Source organism: Rattus norvegicus, chromosome 12, assembly GCF_021556685.1.
Source record: "Rattus norvegicus strain SHRSP/BbbUtx chromosome 12, alternate assembly SHRSP_T2T, whole genome shotgun sequence".
NCBI classification, from domain to species: Eukaryota; Metazoa; Chordata; class Mammalia; order Rodentia; family Muridae; genus Rattus; species Rattus norvegicus.
The window spans coordinates 7391369-7415032 of record NC_141545.1 but is presented as its reverse complement, the minus strand read 5'-3'; the positions used below and the strand labels follow the sequence as shown (position 1 = coordinate 7415032).

The following is a 23664-nucleotide window of genomic DNA, read 5'->3' as shown; positions in this document are numbered from 1 at the left end:
AAGCACGAGACTACAAAAATGGTCACCAAGAAGCTCCTCGAGGAAATCTTTCCCAGGTATGACATGCCTCAAGCGTTGAGGTCGGACAACGGGCCCACTTTTGTCTCCCAAGTAAGTCAGTTGGTGGCCAAATTGCTGGGGATTGATTGGAAATTACATTGTGCCTATAGACCCCAGAGTTCAGGTCAGGTAGAACGCATGAATAGAACAATTAAGGAGACTTTATCCAAACTTACGCTTGCAACTGGCTCAAAGGATTGGGTGGCCCTCCTTCCCCTAGTTCTATATCGGGCCCGGAATACCCCGGGCCCCCATGGTCTAACTCCTTTTGAAATAATGTATGGAGCACCACCCCCATTTGTCCATTTCTTTGATTCAAACATTGCTGATTTTGTTGACAGCCCTTCTCTGAGGGCCCATTTACAGGCCCTACAGATTGTGCAGAGAGACGTCTGGAGACCTTTGGCCACTGCTTACCAGGACAAGCTTGAGCATCCGGTGGTGCCACACCCGTTCCAGATTGGAGACACCGTGTGGGTGCGCAGACACCAGACCAAGAATCTCGAGCCACGGTGGAAAGGACCCTACACCGTCCTCCTGACTACCCCGACCGCCCTAAAGGTAGACGGAGTCTCGGCTTAGATCCACGCACCACACGTCAAGGCAGTCCGGTCTGAGGAATTGACTAATCACAACACTACACCCCAGACATGGAGAGTTCAGCGCACTCCAAACCTTAAAGTTAAAACTCCTACGTGGCTCCTCCTAGTCCTTTTGTGGCCTAGAGTCAGTGGGGAAATAAGCCCCCACCAGACAGAAATTTCTTGACCAAGTCGAGTGAAAGATTTCACTCAAAGTTAGCAAAAAAAAAAAAATGGGGGAATGAAAGACCCCAGCTTAGCAGCAGTAACGCCATTTTGCAAGGCTATATTTAAGATGACTGGTTCAGAGAAAGGTTAGAACACTGAGTACACAGCGGCTGCCAAACAAGATGTGTTTGGTTGAAGGCCTGGCAACAGGAGGACTGCCGTTGAGCACCTGACAATGAGAAAAGCCCCGGGAGAGGTCCCACACCCTGGTGGGGGGCCGAGTCAGCCGTTATGTTCCAAGAAGGTAGCTAAGAAACTTGCCCCCAGGCTGAACCCTTGGGGGGCCGAGTCAGTCCTTATGTTTCAGGAAGGTAGCTAGGAAACTTGCCCCCGGGCTAAACCCTTGCCATATTAGAATCCACCAATTATATCCCTGTAACCATGCATCTGCTTCTGTATGCTTGCTTCTGCTCCCCAAAATCCTATAAAAGCCCATCCTTGGTTCCATGGGGCGCGCCAGTCCCCCGAGTGACTGAAGCGCCCGCAGGTGCCTGTGCCTGTGTATCCCGACAATAAACCAAATCCTCTTGCTGATTGCATCCTGTGGTGTCTCGGTCTGGTCTTTGGAGTTAGAGGGTCTCCATCCCGAGGGAAAGTTCTCCCTGAGAGCTTTTCACTGGGAGTCACCATAATGACCTAATTACTCCCCACCATGTCTCTCACAACTGTATGTCTTCAGCTGCTATAAAGGCTGCTGACTTTCTCTGGAAGCAGAGTTACAACAATACCAGTTTGGCTGTGAAATGTACAATGGTGTCTACAAAGTGACTCAGAATCTTACACTTGAAGACTTTCGAAAGCACATGTTAAAACCCGCACACAGGATACTACTACTGTACATGTTGTAATTAATTTACTGTGACGATACTGTGGTGGCCTCTGTGATCCAGAAGAGTCACACAACACATGTAGAGGATTGAAGCGTTTCCATGGTCAAGAGTATTATTACGTATAGCCGATTCCCGATAGGGCTTCTAAGTTAGAGAACTATAAATTGGCCTGCCTGGTCTTGGGTGAGTTACTAAAACTGTACATAGCCACTGTGGTAAGGATCCTTCCCTAAACAGGGATCTTAGACTGTGTAAGAGTGGAGAAAGTGGTCTGAGCACCAGCACTTGTGTGCTCTTAGTAAACTGCGTGCTAACATGCATGTGCTCATTGCTGTCTTGGTCTAACTGCGTATGTAATGCATACTGCTTTGAGTTACTGCCACCTTGACTATCCCATGTGATGAAATGTGAACTGATTTCCTTTCCCCTTGAGAGTCTATCTTCTTCCTTCCTTCTTTCCTTCCTTTCTTCCTCCCTTCCTTCCTTCTATTTTGATGGGACAGTGGCTGAGAGTTTTATCACAGCAACAGAAGAGAAACTATGACAGCCGGAACTATGGACTGGAAGGTGGCCTTGAGCCAAAAGCCTGTAAGGAGCCACTATGCTCATTCCCGTATCTTCCAGGGAAAAAAAATTCTTCAAACAACCTTAGTGATGCGGAAGAGAGACACTTCCCCATTAGGCTGCCAGATGAAAACGCAGGAAACATGATGTTTTTCTACATGCTTGTGAGATTCTGACATACGTGTTGTCTAAACTCCCAGTCCAGGAAACCCACTATTGCAAGTTTGTGTGTTGTCCCAAGTCATTTACTGTGCTACAAGTAAACAGGAAACAATGAAGGTATGTGGTGACTGACACAAGGTCACTCACGTGGTCTCTCTCTCTCTCTCTCTCTCTCTCTCTCTCTCTCTCTCTCTCTCTCTCTCTCTCTTTCTCTCTCTCCATCATCTCTGTAAATACCATCACTTGGGGCTAGGAATTTAGTTGTAGAGAGCTTGCCTAGCAACCCTAGGTACAGCACCAAATAAAATAAGGTAACAGTGTACAACCCTCACCCCAGTACTTACAAGGTGGCTGGAGGGGGTCAGTAGTTCAAAGTCCTTCTTACCTACATAGGGAGTCTGAGACTAGCTTAGGCTACAATGAAACCTTGTCTCAAAACCAAGAGGAAAAACAAAACACCCAATTGTCCCTGTTTATTATTTTTTTCTAGAGGATATTTCTGTCTATTCCCTATAGGTTTCTATTTTTCAAAACCTAATTAATGTACTTAAATGCTTTAACCTTTCTTCTAGCCCATCACTCACCAGAGGAAGTAGGAAAGGAAAGGTTAATAGGGCAAAGGAGGATGTTGACCTGTTTAGAAATAATTCTTTGGGGCGAATCAAATCTGTGTTGTCAGGATATCAAGAGTTCAGTTCACACGAATCAGCAGCGGTAGCTCGATCCATTTGCAGACAACATTCACAAATCAACAATGGTGGTTCAATCCAGAAGAAACCATGAGGCTCTGACAATGGCCTGAGTCTGAGGAAATGGCAAGAAGCTGCCAGAACACCACCAGAAGTGGTGCATTTCTCTCTATGATATCATGAAAAATGATAATCAGCAAAGAGTGGCAAGCTAAACCAATACCACACAGCATTGCCAGCAAAGACCAGTGTCAGGAAGGCCCAACGAAGACAGGCAAAGAGTGGCAAGGCGAACCAATATCACGCAGTGAGTGTTGTTCACTGTCTGTTGGGTTATATTTATACCCTTTCCAAACATCACATGTTCTCTGAAGTGTCCAATCTAGCAAAATATCACATGCCCTTCTTCTAGACACCTTCCAGAAAAACATTAAGTGTCTGTTCTCAGCAAAATACTCTCCCACATGTCTGCTTGAGCAAAAGCATTCTTTCATAAGACAGTTTCCAGAAAAACATCACATGACACAACTGAGTCTCTAAAGAAACCAGAAATGTTCACTTCATGAGCCCTCTAACAACTTGACAGTTAACCAAGAAAATAGGAGAGACAGTGACCCTCCCGCTTATCACCAAACTGAGTAAATGAGTAACGGGTTTTGTTCTGCTCCTGTGATGTTTGTTCAAGCCCCCACTGTGCCCTCCAGCCATTGTGTCCAAAAGAGAGTATTCCAAAAACCAGCGGCCAAGCCTAACAAGATGTGTTTCAGATGCAGATGCCTCATCAACTCTGACAAACATTTACCCTAAAGGACAATCAGGATCTGTTCTCAGGAGAATGCTTGACCTTTCCCCTCATTCAAACCCTAGAGTCTTAAGAACAATCCTGTGACTTTGAGAGTTTCCCCTTGTGACATTTTTGGTATTTCCTTTTGACATCCCCCCATCTCCTGGAGCTTATGACTTCTTCCTTTAAAAAGCCCTTCTCCCAGCCACTCAGGATCGATACCTCTGTCTCCTACGTGGGATACGTGTCAGCCCAGAGATCTCTGTAATAGATCTCCGTAATAAACCTCACCTTTGCATATTAAAAAAAAGTCAGGAGTCAGGAGTCACACACACACACACACACACACACACACGAATATGTTATTCATTGTATAAACTGAACTTCAAGGCAAGCCCAGGCTACAATAGGAGTTCTCAAATAAACAAATTAATTAGTTAAATAAAAATTTCTAACTCTTAAAACGGCCCATTGCCAACATTACACTGGCCCCCTTGTGGATTTAGAGTGTTTGGTATTTTTCTAAATTTAGCTCTTTTCATATGTTGTCTGGCTTGGTAAGTTCCTTTACTTCTTTAGCCCATTATTATTATTATTATTATTATTATTATTATTATCATCATCATCATCATCATCATCATCATCATCATCATCATTATTTTAGTTTTTGAGATGAAGATCTCACTATGTTTTCTAGGTTGGGAAGTGATCCTCTTGCTTTAGTGTCCCAAATACCTCCGCCCGATAGACACATTACACCATGTGAGGTTTTCTCAGTAGATTTTGGTGTATGTACATAAGTGTGCGTGTGTTTGTACATGTGCATGCCTGAGTGCTCCACAGGGCACACGAGAGGTCAGAGCAATCTTGTGAGAGTGTGTGTGCTCCTTCCACCCTCCTAGGGAAGACTCTGTTTTGTTTCTGCTGTGCTCTGTGAAGTCCTCCATGAGAACTGGCCAGCAGCAGCTCATCTATCTTGGCCTCTCATCTCCCTGCAAGAGTGCTGGAATTACAGATGTGTGTCACCACATCTGGCTTGATGAACCTCAGGTTGTCAGGGATGCACAGCAATCACATTTAGTTGGCTGAGTCATCTCACCAGCCCCTTAAAACTTTTGCATTTATGTCCAATTTTCTACCAATTTTTTTTTGAGACAGGTTCTCTCTATTGTATAGCTTTGGCTGGCCAGGAACTCACAGAGTGCTTACAAATAAAGCACTTCCATGCCATACCCCAATTTTTCAGTTTTAATTGTTTGGAAAAGGTTAGAAAATTGTTGATCTCAATGGTGTTTTTCTTTTTCTTTCTTTTTTTTTTTTTGAGTTGCCTTTGTTTTTTGTTTTTGTGCATCTCCTTCAACATAGTATTGAAGTGGGGTCTAAACTTATTTTTGAAGACAAGGGGTTAAAAGACAAATAAAGAAACTTGGACTCCTGATCCTCCCGCCTGTATCTGTGGAGTCCTGGGATTGCAGGCATGTACCACCAGATCCAGTCTGTGAATTTCTGGGGTTGAAGCTCAGGGCTTCCTGCACCCCAGGCAAGGACTCTTGTTTGCAGCTCTTGTTTCATTGCTTCAGTTCCTCTGCTCCTCCCTTTAGATAGAGAGAGTTGCTCTGTTTATGATCTCTTTCCCCATACTTTCAATGTCCGTATGTTCATGGTACCTGGTACTACGTATAATTTCTTTTCCTTTCTGTTCACCCCCCACCTCCAGCACCCCAGGTGCTCAGCATAGAACCAACAAGTGTTCGACCACAGAACTACAACCCTGATCTTCTGTTTATAATTTTGTAAAAACAAATTATTTCTTTATTTAAAGATTTACTTTTTAAAGTGTGTGTGTTGATGTGTATTTACATCTGAGTATGTGAGTGTACGCCTGATATCTTGAATATCAGAAGAGGGTGTTAGATTCCCGGGAACTAGAGTAATGCATGATCATTTGCTACCTGATGTGGTGCTGCAAACTGAATGCAGGTCCTCTGGAAGAACAGCAAGTGTTGTTAATTGCCGTGCTATCTCTGTAGCTCCAATCTATTTTTAAACATATTTACTATATATCTACTTAGTTAAAAGTGCATATAAAAAGAAAATATTTCTTCATACAATATTCTGATTAAAGATATTTTATTTTTATCCTGTGTCTATGTGTCTGTGCATATGTGCAAAGGCCCACGGAGGCCAGAATGTGTTGAATTCCTGGACACTGGAGTTACAGGCAGTTGTGAGGGTGCTGGAAACTTAACTCTGGAAGCCTACTGGAAGAACAGAAAGTTCTTGTAACCATTGAGCCATCTCTGCAGTTCCTTGCTTATAAATTTCTTTAAAGCCATTGTGTCAGAACCCATCATAGGAAAAGCTAAACACTAGCAGGTGCTCTTCCTGAGATGATCCAACGCCTCCAGTAGGCAAGGCCCAGGAGAAATCCATTTTAGTAAAGATTCCTGGTATTAATATGCTTTTTCTTTTATTATTAAATATGTAACTATCACTATGTATTAGCATACCCATTTGAGTTGATCTCTGCAGACCTATGAAGACGTGCTATCTTGTAGGGATGCTATATAGACCAATAGATAATAAGTCTATAAAATTCCTGACTTGATTCAAATAATTTTCAGAAGAAAGTTTTCAGAGATGGTCTTAGTTGTTAGAAAGATGTAATAAAGTTAGAATCTTGAATAGAATGTGCCCACTCCCCAGAATAGTAAGTAAAGTTTGCATAATAAGAAATACAATGAGCTTTCATAATCACACTAAAAAGATAAATAGACTTGGGACAATTTTGTGTTCAAGGAAAAATATTTAGGTCCAAGGATAAAGTCACAGGTACACACTATAATAAGGCAAGGCCATGTGAAAACTATTGCTTTGAACTTATTATGAGCTTAATATTAAAATGAAACACTGCTTTGAATTTAATATCAACATCCTTCTGAAACTCCTATTTTATGTAACCTTTTATCAAGTAATTTTCTAAAGAACTTTTTTTGTCTACAAGGGTATGAAAAGACAAAAAAAAGGAAAGGAAAGGAAATGAAAGTTGTTGATTGAATGGTTTGGCTTGGGGATCTATGCCCCATCCATCCATCCATCCACCCATCCATCCATCCATCTATCTAAGTGTGTATGTCTGTTTTTCTATATGTTTGTGTGTAGGTATATGTGCATATGTGTAATCATGCATGAATATTTGTGGAGTTGATTGTGATAGATGGTCGGGCCAGGCCAGAGTGTGGGTTTATGAATGTTTGAAAATATATACGTCTGTGCATATTTGCCTATGTATAGCATCTTAATTCTTTTCCTTTCCTTCTTCTCTGGTTCACAAAGAGTCAACGAGTTTATCTAGAGAGGTTTCAGACTGATTCACCGGAGAAAGGAGCACCAGCAATGAATCTTTTCACTACTGTTTCATGATGAAGTGCTAAATAGTTTCTGGCCTCAGAGGAACTCAGGCAGGCCAGCTACTGCAGCAAGTGACTTAGACTTAAGGCAGGTAAACATTTTATTATTATATAGCAACCCTAAAAATCTTGTAAGACCAAGCCTTCCTCCTCCTCCCCTTCCCTGCCAATGCTGTTCTCTCTCCACTGCCTCAAGAAGAACCAAGAACAAGAAAGAACAACCACCAGGGCTGGCCTCTGGCACCATTTTTATTAGGCTTATGGGTGAATGAGAGTCAGATGCATCTCTCACAGAGCATATGTGGTGGTCAGAGAACAACTTCCAGAAGTCAACTGTCTCCTTTCAATATGTGAGGTCCAGGGATCCAATTCAGTCTTTGTTTACTGCCAGGTAACCTTGGCTTCCTTTGGTGATAGATTATGGTGTAGAAGTATAAACAAAAAAGCCCTTCCCTCCACAAGTTGTTTGTGGTCATGGTGTTTATTGAAATGACCAGGATGCCATCTCATCTCAACTTTATTTTGCATCTGCCTAGACACTTCTCAGTCTTCTACTCCACAACAGTCACATTTGCCTTGGCAACACTTGGAAATGTCCATGATGCCAATTATGGTCCAGACATATTAGCCAAGATAGTTGATGTTTGTCCAAGCTTAGACATAAAACTAAAATAGATAAGTGTAAGTATAAATCAAAAATAATTGACAATTAGTGTCTGGAAAATATTGCCAAGTTTTGCAAGAACCTGTAAGCCAGCCTCAATGAAATGTTGTCCTTTATAAAACTTACATTGGTCATAATGTCTGTTCACAGCAATAAGACCCTAAGACAGTCCCACTCACCAAACCTCCAAATTTTTAACTAAATTTCTAACTATAGGCTAGGAATCTTGAATTTCTAGAGGATTCCTGCCCCCACATTGGGTGCCATCTATTGCATGAAATAATTAAAAAAGGCACCATCCCACACTAGTGCTGGCTACTCTATCGCCCCAGTGGTTGCACAGCTTATATGGCTAGTTCCATGTATTGACCACCCATCTCGCAGCTCTCTTGCTGTGGATTATGCTCACATTACCAGCCATCTGCCCCTGTGGTTAGCAGTCACAAATCCCTGTAACCCTGTAAAATCAAAACTCTAGAGACTTGTAATTTATCAATCATATTTATATCAGTAAACTCTCACCCTACAAAATATCCACACAATGAACTTAGAGCCAATTGATATCATTATAAACTGTCCACCTAGATAAGACAATTTGTTCTGTAATTATCCATCCCTTATAAGAAGCTACACAGAATCTGGATAATTTTTCTCTTCCTCCATCTTTCATTCTTCCTTCCTCTCTCTCTTCCTCCTATCCTGTCTCTCAAAAATTCTCAGTCTGCCTTCTTTTTTCACTGTCCAATAACAGGTTCCAACCTTGTCTTTTACCTGCCCTCACCTGCTTACAGACCAATGCCTTTACTTGGCCACAATATCCTGTAGTGGATTGGCCTGATGCTGTTTGTATTCTAATGCTAATTTGGGTCCCCTAAAACTGGTTGCCCCAGAGACAAAAGAATCCACACATAGATGCTAGCTAAGTGACTCTGCCCTCAGTTAATTGTGATTGGTAAATAAAGATGCCAACAGCTAATAGCTGGGTAGAAGAGACATAGGTGGGGTTTAAGTTTCATGGGCTTAGGGTTGGAGGAGGACCACAAGGGGAAGAGGAAGGTGCAAGAGAGAGAGAGCCACCATGGGTTAAGAGTCAAGAGAGTGTGGCCCTGAGGGCCTGCTTCTCAATTGGAGTTAAGAACAGTTCAGTTGGAACATAGTAAATTGTCATAATCCACGGTTATCGATAGGAAAGTAAATTCTAACAGCATAGAGGGTAGGCAGCTGCCTGGCTGTTGTGCTGCTTAAGATTTATTATAAATATAAGGGCTGTGAGTGTGTGTTTTATATCTGGGAACTCAATAACCTAAGGTGGGGCAGAAACCCCAGGGCAGGATTTTAATAATTTCCACAATATCTTTAGCTGCTTTGGGGCCACCCTTTCTTGGCCCTTATAATCTCTCCTGACTCCAATCTTCCTCTTCCCCTGGTTGCCTCACAGATCCAACTCGAGACTGTTCTGTCCCAGTCATACTAAACCTGGTCGACCCCCACGCATGAGATAGCTCCACACTGGTGATTGCTACCCACCACCAACTGGTCTTAATCCACCTTAATGACCCCTCTTCTTTCCCTTCTAGATCCCAATTTTCAAACTCTGAAAAGCACCACCATAGTCTCAAGCCTATCATTACCCATTTCCTACCTCAGAGACTCCTAGTTTCTATTAACTCACCTTGTAACACTCTCAATTCTCCTGGTGTGCAAACTTTCTGGTGCCTTCCACTTAGTTCAGGATCTCTGAGTCTGAGCCTTGGGGGTTTGCAGCCAACCACAGGAGATCAGATCCTTTCAATTTTGGGGATTCTTCTGTCACTGGATCCCTAATTTTGCCATTACAGCTAAGTCCCTATATCAGGCAGCCAAAGAGACCCCCCACCTGGCCCCTCACCCACCCAGCCATAGTTTGCCATTAGTTCTCTTTATTTCAAGACACCCTCTTACTGGCCTCTATCCTGGCACTCTTGAATGCATGCCACCCACCTACCTCTACCACCTCATTACAGATGAGAGGATGGGAGTGGACTCAGGTGTTTCAGCTCAACTTGTTGGGTCTTCCAATTGTGACACAGCCTTTTTGTCAAAACAGCTAGATCCCACTGCATATGGATGGCAGCCCTGGTTGAGAACCCTAGCTGTGGCAGCAGAACTCACCTGGGAAGCCCTCAAGATCACCCTGTTCTAGTCTATCATTGTATACTCCATCCATTTCCTCTCAGTCCTTCTGAGTCATTCTTCTTTTTCCCTCCTTGGGCCCTCATGGGTCCAAGCCTTTTACTCACTGTTCTAGAAAAACTTACAAATTACCCTGAGAGAGTCCTACCTTAAATCTTGCAATGACCTCCCTGTCCTACCTTCCTTTGTTACTCCCCTCATTCCTGCCCAGAAGCTGTAGAAGCCCTATGCCTCATGTCCCTGAGCAATGCTAGGGATGACACAGTAGCCTTGGGGCTGATCTCAAGCTCCACTGGATTCATAGGATATAGCCCCTTTCTAGAACCCTCCTGTTGGCCAGAATACCAACAGAAAAAAGATGCACTCCTAGATACAGGAGTCACACAGACAAAGGATGGATAGTTCTATATGAATAACAACCTTATCTTTCCTTAGAATCAGATGCTCTCCATCATCTTTGATATCCACTAAATGCTACACATTGGGCCCAAAGTTCTATTCCACTTTTTAGCTCCTCTCTTTGACCTCAGAGCCCACATTTTCCAGGTCCACTCTTCCTGCTAGACATGGCTAAGGTTAACCTGCAGGGGGCAGTCCAGATACACCAGTTCCTGTACTTGCTCCAAGGGCACCAAGTGAGCCAGGTTTGGGAGATTGGCTTCACCCATATGACCACTCATATAAAGTTATGCTATCGCCTAACCCTTGTGGACATCTTTATGGGGTGGGTGTTGTTTTCCCCTACCTCCAGGAAAACAACAGATATGGTGGCTCAGGTTCTCCTTGAACACACAATTTTTTGGTTTGTCATGCTGCAGACCATCCAAACACTCAATGGTCCAGCCTTCACCACCAGGGTCACTGAGCTTGTGTCTGAAACTCTCAACATCCCTTACCAGCCACAACCCTCAGGAAAGGATGATAGAGCCAATGGACTCATCAAACAGCAGCTTGCCAAGCTCTCTCTAGAGCTTAGGTTATCTTGAGCTTCCCTCCTCCCTATCACCCTTACCTACTTTACCTGATACTCCCCTACAGGTTTAAATCCTTTCACACTCCTATCTAGGAGTCCATTCCTCCTGAGCTACCAGCTCCAAGACCAGACCCCTCTGCTGACCAGATACCTACCATACCTCTTCCTCATATGGTCTCCTCTCTGTTAACCTACCTGCCCCCATGCCAGTGGACCCAACTGCTCCTGAACCTGCCCCACTCTCCCATGTGGACTGAGTGCTCCTCAAGAATTCGGAACTCTTTAGAGCCTCAGTGGAATGTACCCTATATTGTGATCTTCACTACCTTCGGCTACCAAGCTCCTTGTACATCAGTGTTGGTATCACCTCTCCAGGTTCAAGTGGGCACCTAGCCAAGATGAACGGTCTGTACAACAACTGGAATATTCTACCCTCCAATTCTACAGAGAGCCCCAGTGAGGGGCTGGAATAGCCAAAATTGGATGCCCCCTTCAATTGGTGGTAGTTCTTCTGTTTTCAATGACTCATCCAAATAATAAGACTCCTCATTATCACTTGCCTACTTTTTAAACATAATTTATAATAAATTGAATTTGAAAGCTGATAAAATCCATTTTAACAGAATTGCACTGCAAAGTAGTCGAACTCATTAAATCCCGACAAGAGATCATTATTCCAGTCTGTACCTCCACCTCCACCTGGGGTAGATGGGTGTGCCTTACCCCCACCCCAAGCCTGCCTGTGTCCCAGGAAGTCTTCCTTAACCAACAAAACAGATGAGACCCTTGTCCCAATACCCACACTAGCTGCGACCACCCCCCCCCCACCCCACAGAGCCCAGCAGACATGGAATCTATTCCATTCTGCCTGAGCTCCATTGTCCTGTCTCTACCTCCATCTGCACTGGGGGCAGACCCTGTCCCTAGAAACAAAGCTTGCCTATCTCCCAGGTGGTTTGCTTTAGTCATAGACTCAGGAGGTCTTCCCTAACCAGGGACATAGGAGGACTGCTCTAAATAGGGACACAGGAGGCCTGTTCTAACCAGGGAGACAGGAACAGCCCCCCCAACCAGAGACAACATTGAATGCCTCCTAGGACACCTGTTCTAATCCAGATTACACAGCTCTACTTGCCTTCAAGGAGGCCTGCTCCAGTCAGAGACACCCAGACAAGGCAACACCAGAGATAACCAGATGTGAAAAGACAAACACAAGAAAATAAGCAACAGAAGTCAAGGTAATCTAGCACCATCATAACCCAGTTCTCCAACAACAGCAAGCCCTGGATACCATAACACACCTGAAAAGCAAGATTCTGACCTAAAATCTCATCTTATGAAGATGACAGAGACCTTTAAGAAAGATATAAATAATGTTCTTAAAGAAATATAGGAAAACACAGGCAAACAGGTAGAGGTCCTCAAAGAGAAAACAAATAAATCCCTTAATAAATACAGGAAAATACAATCAAGTAGGTGAAGGAATTGAACAAAACAGTCCAAGACCTAAAAATGAAATGAGAAACAATAGAGAAACCACAAATGGAGGTAATCCTGGAGGTGGACAACCTATGAAAGAGATCAGGAGCTACAGATGCAAGCATCACCAACAGAACACAAGCGATAGAAGAGAGAATCTCAGGTGTACAAGAAATCATAGACATTATTGACATATTGGTCAAAGAAAACTACAAAGTCTGAAAAAGTGATAACCCAAAACATTCAGGAAATTCAGGACACAATAAAAAAGGCCAAACCTAAGAATAATAGGAATAGAAGAGGGTAAAGATTCCCAGTCCACAAGGCCAGAAAACATCTTCAGCAAGATCGTAGAGGAAAACTTCCCTAACCTAAAGAAAGAAATGGCCACAAATATATAAGAAGCCTATAGAACACAGTAGATTGGTCCAGAAAAGAAAGTCATCCTGCTACATAATAAACAAAACACTAAATGTACATAACAAAGAAAGACTATTAAAAGTTGTAAAGGGAAAAGACCAAGTCACATATGAAGGCAGACCTATCAAAATTACACCAGACTTCCCAAAAGATACACTAAAAGCCAGAATATTCTGGATAGGTGTCATGCAGACTCAAAGAGAACGCAGATGCCAGCTCAGGCTATTGTATGCAGCAAAACTCTCATAGATGGAGAAAGCAAGATATTCCATGACAAAACCAAATTTAAATAATATCTTTCTACAAATCTACAACACATAGAGGGTACAACACTCAAGAAAACAAAAGAAATTAATCATCTTACAACAAACCCAAAAGAAGAGAGTCACAATCACATAATACCACATTTAACAACAACAACAATAAAATAACAGGCACTAATAATCATTGGCCTTTAATATATCTCAATATCAATGGACTCAATTTCCCAATAAAAAGACACAGGCTACCAGACTAGATATGTAAACAGGATCCATTGTTCTGCTGCATACAAGAAACACACCTTAGTGACAAAGACAGATACTAACCACCTCAGAGTAGTATGCTTTGAATTCTGAAAAAAAAAAAAAAGGTTTTCAAACAAATGGACCCATGAAAAAAGCTAGATTAGCTATTCTAGTATCCAATAAAATAGACTTCAACACAAAAGTTCTCAAAAGAGATGGGGAAAGGATACTTCATAATCTTCAAAGGAAAATCCCACCAAAATGAAGTCTCAATTCAGAACATCTATGACCCAAATGTAAGGGCACCCACATTCATAAAAGAAACTTTACTAAAGTTCAAAACAGATATTGAACCACACACAATAATAGTTGCGGACTTCAACACCCCACTCTCACCAACATATAGGTCATAGAAACCAAAACTAAAGAGAGACACAGATACAGTGAAACTAACAGAAGTTATGAACCAGATGGATTTAACAGATATCTACAGAACATTTCACCCCTGCCCCCCAAAAAAACCTTCTTTTCAGCATCTCATAGTATCTTCTCCAAAACTAACCATATAATCAGACACAAAACAAGCTTCAAAAGATTCAAGAAGATTGGGATTATCCCGTGCACTCTATCAGATCACTATGGACTAAGGCTGGACTTCAGTAACAACCATGGACCCACCATCTCCCCCTACCCCGCACCCCCCACCCCATCCCTGGGCCAAATACCAATCGCCTTCCAACTGGTCTTTCTGCTGGGACAGACTACTAGCTAGTCTGCTCCCTGGAAGAGTCTATGTCTTCAGACATACCAAAAGATCTGCTGCACTCAGCATTTGTTTCTCACAGAACAACAGTGTGACTGCTCCTCTGAAGACCCAACAGTCTGAAGGCCACCTAGGAGATCTACTGCAGCCAGGGCAACAAATCAGCAGCTTCTCTGCCCCTCTGAATACCCTCCAGTTGGAAGGCCCCACAGGAGGTCTGCTATAGCCAGGGCCGCAGGCCTACCAGGAAACCTGTTTCAACCCAGGAACAAAAGAGGCAGACTCCAGACAAAGTCACCCAGACCAGCAAACACTAGGGATAACCAGATGGGGAGAGGCATGTGGAAGACCATAAGTAACAGAAGCCAATATATGTGGGCATCATCAGAATCCAGTTCTCCCACCATAGCCAGCCCTGAGTATACCAACACACCTGAAAATCAAGAAGCTGACAGAAAATCCTATCTCATGAAGATAATAGAGTCCTTTAAGGAGGATATAAATAACTCGCTGAAAGAAATACAAGAAAACACAGGTAAACAGGTAGAAGCCCTTAAAGAGGAAACAAATAAATCCCTTAAAGAAATACAGGAAAATACAAATGGGTGAAGGAATTGAATAAAGCAGTCCAAGATCTAAAAGTGAAAGTAGAAACAATAAAGAAAACACAAATGGAGGCAAACCAGGAAATGGAAAACCTAGCAAAGGAGGTCAGGAATTACAGATTTAAGTATCACCAACAGAATACAAGAGAGAGAAGAGAGAATCTTGGGACATAACAGTCAAAGAAAATTCAAAACATAAAAAACTCCTAACCCAAAACATCAGGAAATGCAAGACACAAAGAAAAGACCAAATCTAAGAATAATTGGAATAGGGGAGAACAAAGATTCCCAGTCCAAAGAACCTGAAAAACATCTTCAACAAAATCATAAAAGAAAACTTCCCCAACCTAAAGAAAGAGGTGGCCATAATGGTACAAGAAGCCTACAGAACATCAAATAAATGGGAGCAGAAAAGAAAATCCTCTCATCACATTATAGTCAAAATACTAAACACACAGAACAAAGAAAGAATATTAAAAGCTGCAAGGGAAAAGGGCCTAGTAACATACAAAGGCAAACCTATCAGAATTACACCAGACTTCTCAACAGAGACTTTGGAAGCCAAAAGAGCCTGGTCAGAAGTCATGCAGACTCTAGGAGAACACAAATGCCAGTTCAGGCTACTATACCCAGCAAAATTCTCAATCAACAGAGATGGAGAAACCAAAATATTCCAAGACAAAACCAAATTCAAACATATCTGTCTACCAATCCAGCCCTAAAGAGGATCCTAGAAGGAAAACTCCAATATAAGAAAAATACCTCACCAAAGAAAAGACAAGATATTAAGCATCTCACAACAAAACCAAAAAGAGAAAATCGCAAGCACATAAAGCTTCATACAATAGCAAAAATAACAGGAACCAACAGTCATCTGTCTTTAATATCTCTCAATATTAATGGATTCAACTCACCTATAAAAAGACATAAGCTAACAGATTGGATACCCAAACAAGATCCAGCATTTTGCTGCATACAAGAAACACACTTTATTAACAAAGACAGATACTATCTCAGAGTAAAAGGATGGAAAAAGGTCTACCAAGAAAATGGTCCCAAGAAACAAGCTGGAGTTGCCATCCTAATATCCAATAAAATAAATTTTCAACCAAAAGTTATCAAGTGATAAGGAAGGACACTTCATATTCATCAAAGGCAGGCCTCTGATGGGTATTCTTGGGCTCTATGGTTCTAGTAGCAGGTCTGATGAAAGTGGGCTAAGAAGTGGCAGAAGAATGGTGATCTAGTGGGGATAAAAGGTTTTGGTTTTCTCAAATAATAAAAATATCCATGTTCTGCTAAATGTAGTGTAGAAAATTTGAACCAATTTTTAACAAATAAATAAAGGAAATTGAAGTACATTAAGAAAGCATTTGTTTGAAGTCTTGTCTTTTCTTTGGCTTATGTTGTTTCAAGTTTTTATTGGATGAGGGTCTTATATTCATTTCTCTGTGTTAACAGAAGTCATTTTCTGACTTTGAACATCAGAGTTCTGGAGCAACATTTGCCTGTTAATTCTGTAGGCTAAATCATGAGGCACTTACGTAGCTAGCCTTGCAATGCTTCATTGGAAAAATTGGACCCAGCTATATCACTCCTAGGCATCTACCCAAAGAATTCTCAATGAGGAATACTGAATGGCTGAAAAGCACCTAAAGAAATGTTCAACATCCTTAGTCTTCGGGGAAATTCAAATCAAAACAACCCTGAAGTTCCACCTCACACCAGTCAGAATATGCTGGAGAAGATGTGGAGAAATAGGAACACTTCTCCATTACTGGTGGGATTGCAAGCTGTTACAACCACTCTGGGAATCAGTCTGGAGGTTCCTCAGAAAATTGGACATAGTACTTACTACCTGACAACCTAGCTATTCCACTCCTGGGCATCTACCCAAAAGATGCTCCAACATATAACAAGGACACATGCTCCACTACGTTCATTGCAGCCTTCTTTGTAATAGCCAGAAGCTGGAAAGAACCCATATGTTCCTCACCAGAGGAATGGATACAGAAAATGTGGTACCTTTACCCATATACTACTACTCAGGTATTAAAAACGATGCTATGTGGAGTTCCTAGGCAAATGGATGGAACTAGAAAATATCATCCTGAGTGAGGTAACCCAGTCACAAAAGAACACACATGGTATGCACTCACTGATTAGTGGATATTAGCCCCAAAGCTTGGAATACCTAAGAAAAAATTCACAGATCATATGAAGCTCAATAAGAAGGAAGGCCAAAGTGTTGATGCTTCATTCTTTCTTAGAATGGAGAACAAAAATACTCATGGGAGTAAATACAAGGGCAAAGAGTGGAGCAGGGACTGGAGAAAAGGTCATCCAGAGACTTCCCCGCCTGGGGATATATCCCATATGCAGCCGTCAAATCCAGTCACTATTGCTGATGTGAAGAAGTGCTTGCTGACAGGAGTCAGATATGGGTGTCTCCTGAGAGGCTCTGCCAGAGCCCTACTGCTACAGAGGTTGCAGCACACCACTGGACTGAACAAGAAGATCCCAATGGAGGAGTTAGAGAAAGAACTGAAGGAGCTGGGGGTGGGGGTTGTAACTCCATAGAAAGAACAACAATATCAACCAACCAGACCCCACCCCCAGAGCTCCCAGGGACTAAAACACCAACCAATGAGTACACATGGAGGGATCCATGATTCCAGCCACATATGTAGCAGAGGATGGTACTGTCTAGCACCAATAGGAGGAAAAGCCCTTGGTCCTGTGAAGGCTCATTTCCCCAATGTAGGGGAATGCCAGGGCATTGAGGTGGGAGTGGGTGGGTGGGAGTGGGAGCATCCTCATAGAATCGAGGGTAGGGGATAAGGGAGAGGGGAAAAGGGATAACATTTGAAATGTAATACATAAAATATCCAAGAAAAATAATTTTTAAAAAATGTTGAGGATTTGTCGGTGTCTCCATCTCTACACTCGGGCCCTTGTCAAACTACTAGAGTGCACTCTTCAGGTTTGATATCCTCACTGTTGGGCATTGCCAGTAAGGGACTTTCTCCCATCTTATGTCTCTGGGGCTTTCTAGAGGTTCCCCCAGACCCCAGGAGCTGCATAATTCCTTTCATTCCCCTGTTTCTCTGGGCTTCTCTCCTGTCTGCACCCATACCTAATCTCACCCCCATTTTCCCCTCCCTTCCTCTCTCCCTCTCAGGACCTTCCCTCTGACTCCCATAATTATTTTGATCCCTCTTCTAAAGTGGAATTGACGCATCCTCATTTGTGCCTTCCTTCCACATCCTACTCTGCGCAATAGACAGGACATTGAAACAGAAACCAGGCAGAGACACAGCGAAACTAACAGAAGTTATGAAACAAATGTATTTAGAGATAGATTCAAGTTTCCTCTCCCCACTGTAGGGCATTTCATCTAAGTTCCCCCCTTCTTTGAGTCCTGAGATTCCCTCACCTCTGGTACATTCCGGAGGGTCCTCCCAACCTCCTACCTCTGGAAGTCACCTGTTTCTGGTCTTTCTGCTGGCCTCAGGACTTCAGTCCTTTTCCCCCACCCAATACCAGATCATGTTCTTCTCTGCCCCCTCCCTTCTCCCTTCTAGTTCCCTCCCTCCCTCCCCACTTGTGTTGCTTTCTTTCTCTCTTAAGTGGGAATGAGGCGTCGTCACTTGGGCCCTTCAGCTTGTTGACCTTTTTGAGTTCTGTGGACTGTATCTTAGGTATTCTGTACTTTTTATTTTATTTTTTTTACTAATATCCATTTATTAGTGAGTACATACCATGAATGTCCTTTGGGGTCTGAGTTACCTCGTTCAGGATGATATCTTCTAGTTCCATCCATTTGCCTGCAAAACTCAGGATGTCCTTGTTCTTAATAGCTGAGTAGTATTCCATTGTGTAAATGAACCACATTTTCTGTATCCATTCTTCTGTCATGGGACATCTGAGTTGTTTCCAGCTTCTGGCTATCACAAATAAGGCTGCTATGAACATAGTGGAACACGTGCCCCTGTGGCATGGTGGAGCATCTTTGGGGTATATCCCCAAGATTGCTATTGCTGGGTCTTTAGGTAGATCTATTTCCAATTTTCTGAGGAACCTCCAAATTGATTTCCAGAGTGGTTGTACCAGGTTGCAAGCCCACCAGCAATGGAGGAGTCTTCCTCTTTCTCCACATCCTCGCCAACCTTGTCACCTTCCTATTTTCTAAAGGTAAGAACTTAAGCAGTGAAAAACTTGTTTTCTTTCCTCATTTTCTTTCACAAAGCTGAAGGTTTGAGAAATACGGTGTTATGTGATCAGAGTGAAAGCACTTGGTAATGCTTTCTGCAGCCTTTTTCTATATCCAATACACTGTTCTATTGTTACTGGAACAAGAGAAATCTAACATGGCTCTCAAAGACAATGAATAGAATATTGTTTCATTCTTACCTGTTTCAGTCTTCTTAGTAACTTATTGCCCATGTACTTGACAAAGACCACATTCTATCATATGATGAGAGAGAATCTAATATCATGAAAGATATTCTCCTCACCAATATTCAGTCCCTTGATCCTCATATTTGAAGAATGAACTCACTTCCTCTCTGAGGGCGGTAACTCCAAATACCTAGAAAGTTAGAATTACCTGGTTTTGCTTTAATTCTTCAGGTCACATATGGTCCTTTTGATTCCATGCTCAGTGACAAAGACTCATTCTCATCCCTTTATCAAATGTCTCCTAAGGGCACAACTCTAACCCATGGGGTGACCTCTTTACTGCTGCACTTTGCCTAGAAGTGGATGGAGCTCACTGTGTCTGATGATCTCAAAGGAATGGAGTTCGTATCTCACCTGAAAGAAGATGGATCAGAAGATATCTGTGTGGATTTTACAGGAAAACTAGAGGATAACTGGAAGATTCATGTACTGTTTGAAATTCAGTTGGTCAATGTTAATGAATATAAAGAAGTAAATGTGCAGCTATTCTATGGTAATATAGATAACTTGTCACTTACCTTCTTTGTAAAATAAATTCTGTCAACCAGAGGAAGGTCTGGATCATTGCAAAGCCCCACTTATTATACTTGCAGTCTACATTCTATGAGTGGAATCATTTGATGAACTTCTTCAAAGGGAGCCTTTTATTTCCAAAGAGAAATATCACAGGCTTAAAGTAATTTCTCAAGACCCTCAGTATCGGAGATGTTTAATTCCTTCCAATTCTAGAATGACAATTTTGATTGCTTGCCTCCTGCTTTGCTATGTGATCATTGTAAACCCCACCCATCAAATATTTCCCTAAATACTAAGCAAAAAGACATTGATATGATCCCCCAGCCCTACATAAAATGCTTTTGAAGAAATCAGAAATAGGATCTCACAAAGGTATAGGAATCCAGGACAGGCTTCTACATTGGCAGGTAATCCTATCTCATAAGCAACGGAAGCAGGAGGACCTTACATTATTAGTAGAAAATTTACTACAGTTAAGCACATAATACATTTTAATCTTATAACTAAAAGAATGAGGCAAACGGACATAGGTTCTTTCACAGTGGGTGTGTATGTGTCTTTAAATGTGATGCATGATTCGGGATTGATAGTTTTGGTTTCAAGACATTAAATTTGAGTGTATTTCCACAAATGATCTCCTAATATGAGAGGAAATTCTGTAAGACATCTAAACATAAATAATGTCAAAGTATAGCAAATTAAATAAGCGAAACTTATTTTCATGGAGTGTGAAAACACGTTTTCACGGAATAAGTTCAATGCTATAAAAATAGAGAAAATGACCATATTCAAAGTAGCTATGTCACATAAAATTCAATCTATATTTAATGACCCAAGGCTATAGGGAGAACCTTTTGTGGAAAATGAAATAGCCTCTGCTAGAGCCAAAAGTAACTGAGAAAGTATGTGCTTTTACAAGTACTTATTGCTCAGAATAAAGAAAAATGAGGGTAAAATTCAAAACCCAGCTTGCATTATTAATGTTAAGCTAAAGACAGAACATGAGCCTAGGACATATTTCCATGTATCCCTGATAAATGGATATGTTTGGGTTTTATACTAATCAGATAAGAAAGGAGGACTCATTTACACTTATAAGCCTTGATGATCACTTTCAAGTATGTTATTATCACGAATATTGCTGGACAGGTCAAGTGAAATTTTTATTCAGTCAAAGAAAGAGAAATACAAAAAGGAACTCTGAATGTTTAGTGTACTGTGTAAATTCTAGTGTATGGCAAACAGTAGCATGTAACATAGACATTGACACAGTTTGTGAACATGGCTTCCACATGTGTCATATTAGATAAGTTAGTATGTCGCTTGCACAAATAACTGAGCACATAAGCAACATTTCTTTATAACACCAGTTGGTAACTGGTTAACAAAACACTGAATCTCAGAAGTTGAAGTACTAACCCACTATGTTTAAATATGTAATAAATCATGCTAGCGGGTTGGCGCACTGGTTTGAAGATGTTTGACCCAGGAAGTGGCACTATTAGGAGATGTGGCCTTTATGGAGGAGGTGTGCCTTTGTTGGAGGAAGTGTGTCACTTTGAGGCTTTGAGACTCTACTCCCAGCTGCCTGGAAGCCAGTCTTCTCCTGTTTGCGTTTGAAACAAGATGTAGAACTCTAAGCTCCTCCAGCCACCATGCCTGCCTGGACACTGCCATGCTTCTTGTCATTACAAAAATGGACTGAACATCTGAACCTGTAAGCCAGCCTCAATTAAATGTCCTTTATAAGAGTTACCTTGACCATGGTGTCTCTTCACAGTAATGGAAACTCTAAGACAGAAATTGGTACCAGGAGTTGGGTATTGGTGAACTATGCTTGACCATGTGATAGCCCTGACCATATTTTGTTTGAAGGAATATGGATTTGGGGACTTTGGATTTGGGAAGCAGTGAAATGCTTTAAGTGGTACTTAAAGGACCATCCTATTAGGAATTGACAAGATGGCTGTGATTAGGGTGATTTGAACTGTGGAGGCTTGATGATTCAAGAGGCTTCAGAAGAGAATTTTAGTATGTGGCCTAGAGACTGTTTTGTGATGTTTTGGTGAAGAATGTGGCTGCTTTTTGCCATTGCGTGAAGAGGCTATGTGAGGCAAAGGTGAATATACTCAGATCAATTGCATTGACAAAGGAAGTCTCAAAAAAGGCCAGTACAGACTGAGCAAGTGGAACTCTTAGCTGCAGCGTCAGTTCTCAGACACATAAACCTATTAACATTCAGCTATCTATGAGGCAGAAACTGGCTCCACAAAATGGCAATATGGAGGTCTAAGGGAAAGGTCAAAACACTTCCTGTAATACACAATTTTTAAAATATCAACAAATTGAAGTTGTGTTAGAAGTGGTTAGCATGATTAACTGTGAAGGCAATTGGTGAAAATCCAAAGTGACGACATCACTGACTTTGAAAGAAAAGGTATGACACTTTTCTAAGTATTGGGGGTCAAAGGTAAAGCCACAGTAATGGATCATATTTCATATTCTATGGGATACCAACATGCGATGGTGTCAGGAGAAGCCATGACCATCTACCAATTTCCAAACCCCCTTTCTGGGAAAACTTTCTTTTTCTCACCTAAACCTGAGTGGATGGTTTCCCACAAGCTAGGTAATGAAAAGGTGGGAATGGTGAGACAAGTGTGACTGGGCTTCTCTCGTCCATGTCAGCTGCTCCATAATTCATACAGAAGAACTGGCCTGCTTCTTACAGGAGAGGATTTATCGGTATTCTACACATTGCACAGAGGCTAGCAGAAGTGAGTCACATTTCGACCACCACAAAAGAAGCGTTGAACACTTAGCAATGGGAAGTATGGTAATGTCAACTCTACATTTTACTCTCCCACATACAGACCTCACAGTTCCTCACAGATATGTACAATTTTCATAGGCTATGTGAATTTGAGTTATATGGCTTCAAAATGTTTTAACCTAATGTGCAATATTATGGCCAGTTTTTTTTTAACTTTTTTTTATTTATGTTGCCCTCAGACTCCTCAATCTGTATGCACACAGAGCTGTGGTCCAGGGTTCTGGGAATTTCTACAAGAAGAAAGATGATGTGTCTCTTGTAGGTTTTGTCCAGAGAAGCAAATTTCCAACCACACAGGCAGAAAAATAATACCTTTCCTCCAACTGCTTGTGAATGTAAGAGAAACCCATGAAGTGGCCATGGTGTCAGAAGGTGGCACTGTTCTCCATCTCTCGTTCACTCAAAATCTCCATGTTCAATGGGTTGTGTAGGTGTTGCCCTTAGAAATAGGATCTTGGTTGTGGAGAACAACTAGTAGCCTAGGCAGTGGCCTTGGGACTTCTTCAGCCAGCACACAGATTAGATTTCACCTATTTGCAGTACTGGAAGCTTAATGTGATGAGGAGAGATGTCTAGTTGGGGCTCTGTTGCCGGGTCCAGCATGGCTGCATAATGGTAGGTGTGACACAATTCCTGCCTCTGGATCATCACCAGGTCATTGATCCTCACATATGCTAATGGTTGCTGTTGCCCTGAAACGGATCATCTGTCTGTTCTATTTTACTTTCAGTCTCTCTTTCTGGGGAACACACTTTCCCCCATTCCTCAGAGCTAATCATGCCATAATAAATGGAACAGATGCGGGTCTCAGGAACAAGGACTGGAAGTAGTCCCGAGGCTGTGGAGGGTGAGGAAGAGGTATTCACCTTGGCCTTTAAGGCCATGGGAAAGGATGCTTACTTAGAACCTTCACCCTACGGACTAGTGGAAGGCACTCTGCTAGAAGAGAGAGGTAAAAACACAA

At 42.0% G+C, this 23664-nt stretch overlaps 2 long non-coding RNA genes and 1 pseudogene across 3 annotated transcripts; 2 read left to right on the top strand and 1 right to left on the bottom strand.

Annotated features, from left to right (window-relative positions):
- LOC148002009 (uncharacterized) lies at positions 1–804 on the top strand. The gene is made up of 2 exons (XR_015634187.1): positions 1–56; positions 402–804. It is a non-coding gene; the product is annotated as an uncharacterized LOC148002009 (long non-coding RNA).
- Positions 805–6011: 5207 nt separating this feature from the next.
- Positions 6012–11363, bottom strand: LOC102554571 (uncharacterized). 2 transcript variants are annotated; one of them, XR_015634939.1, is made up of 3 exons: positions 11313–11363; positions 9645–9792; positions 6012–6159 (listed from the first exon to the last, which is right to left on the bottom strand). It is a non-coding gene; the product is annotated as an uncharacterized LOC102554571 (long non-coding RNA). The 2 variants fall into 2 exon arrangements; XR_015634938.1 differs by lacking the exon at positions 6012–6159 and adding an exon at positions 7538–7974.
- Positions 19472–19876, top strand: Vom2r-ps97 (vomeronasal 2 receptor, pseudogene 97; annotated as a pseudogene).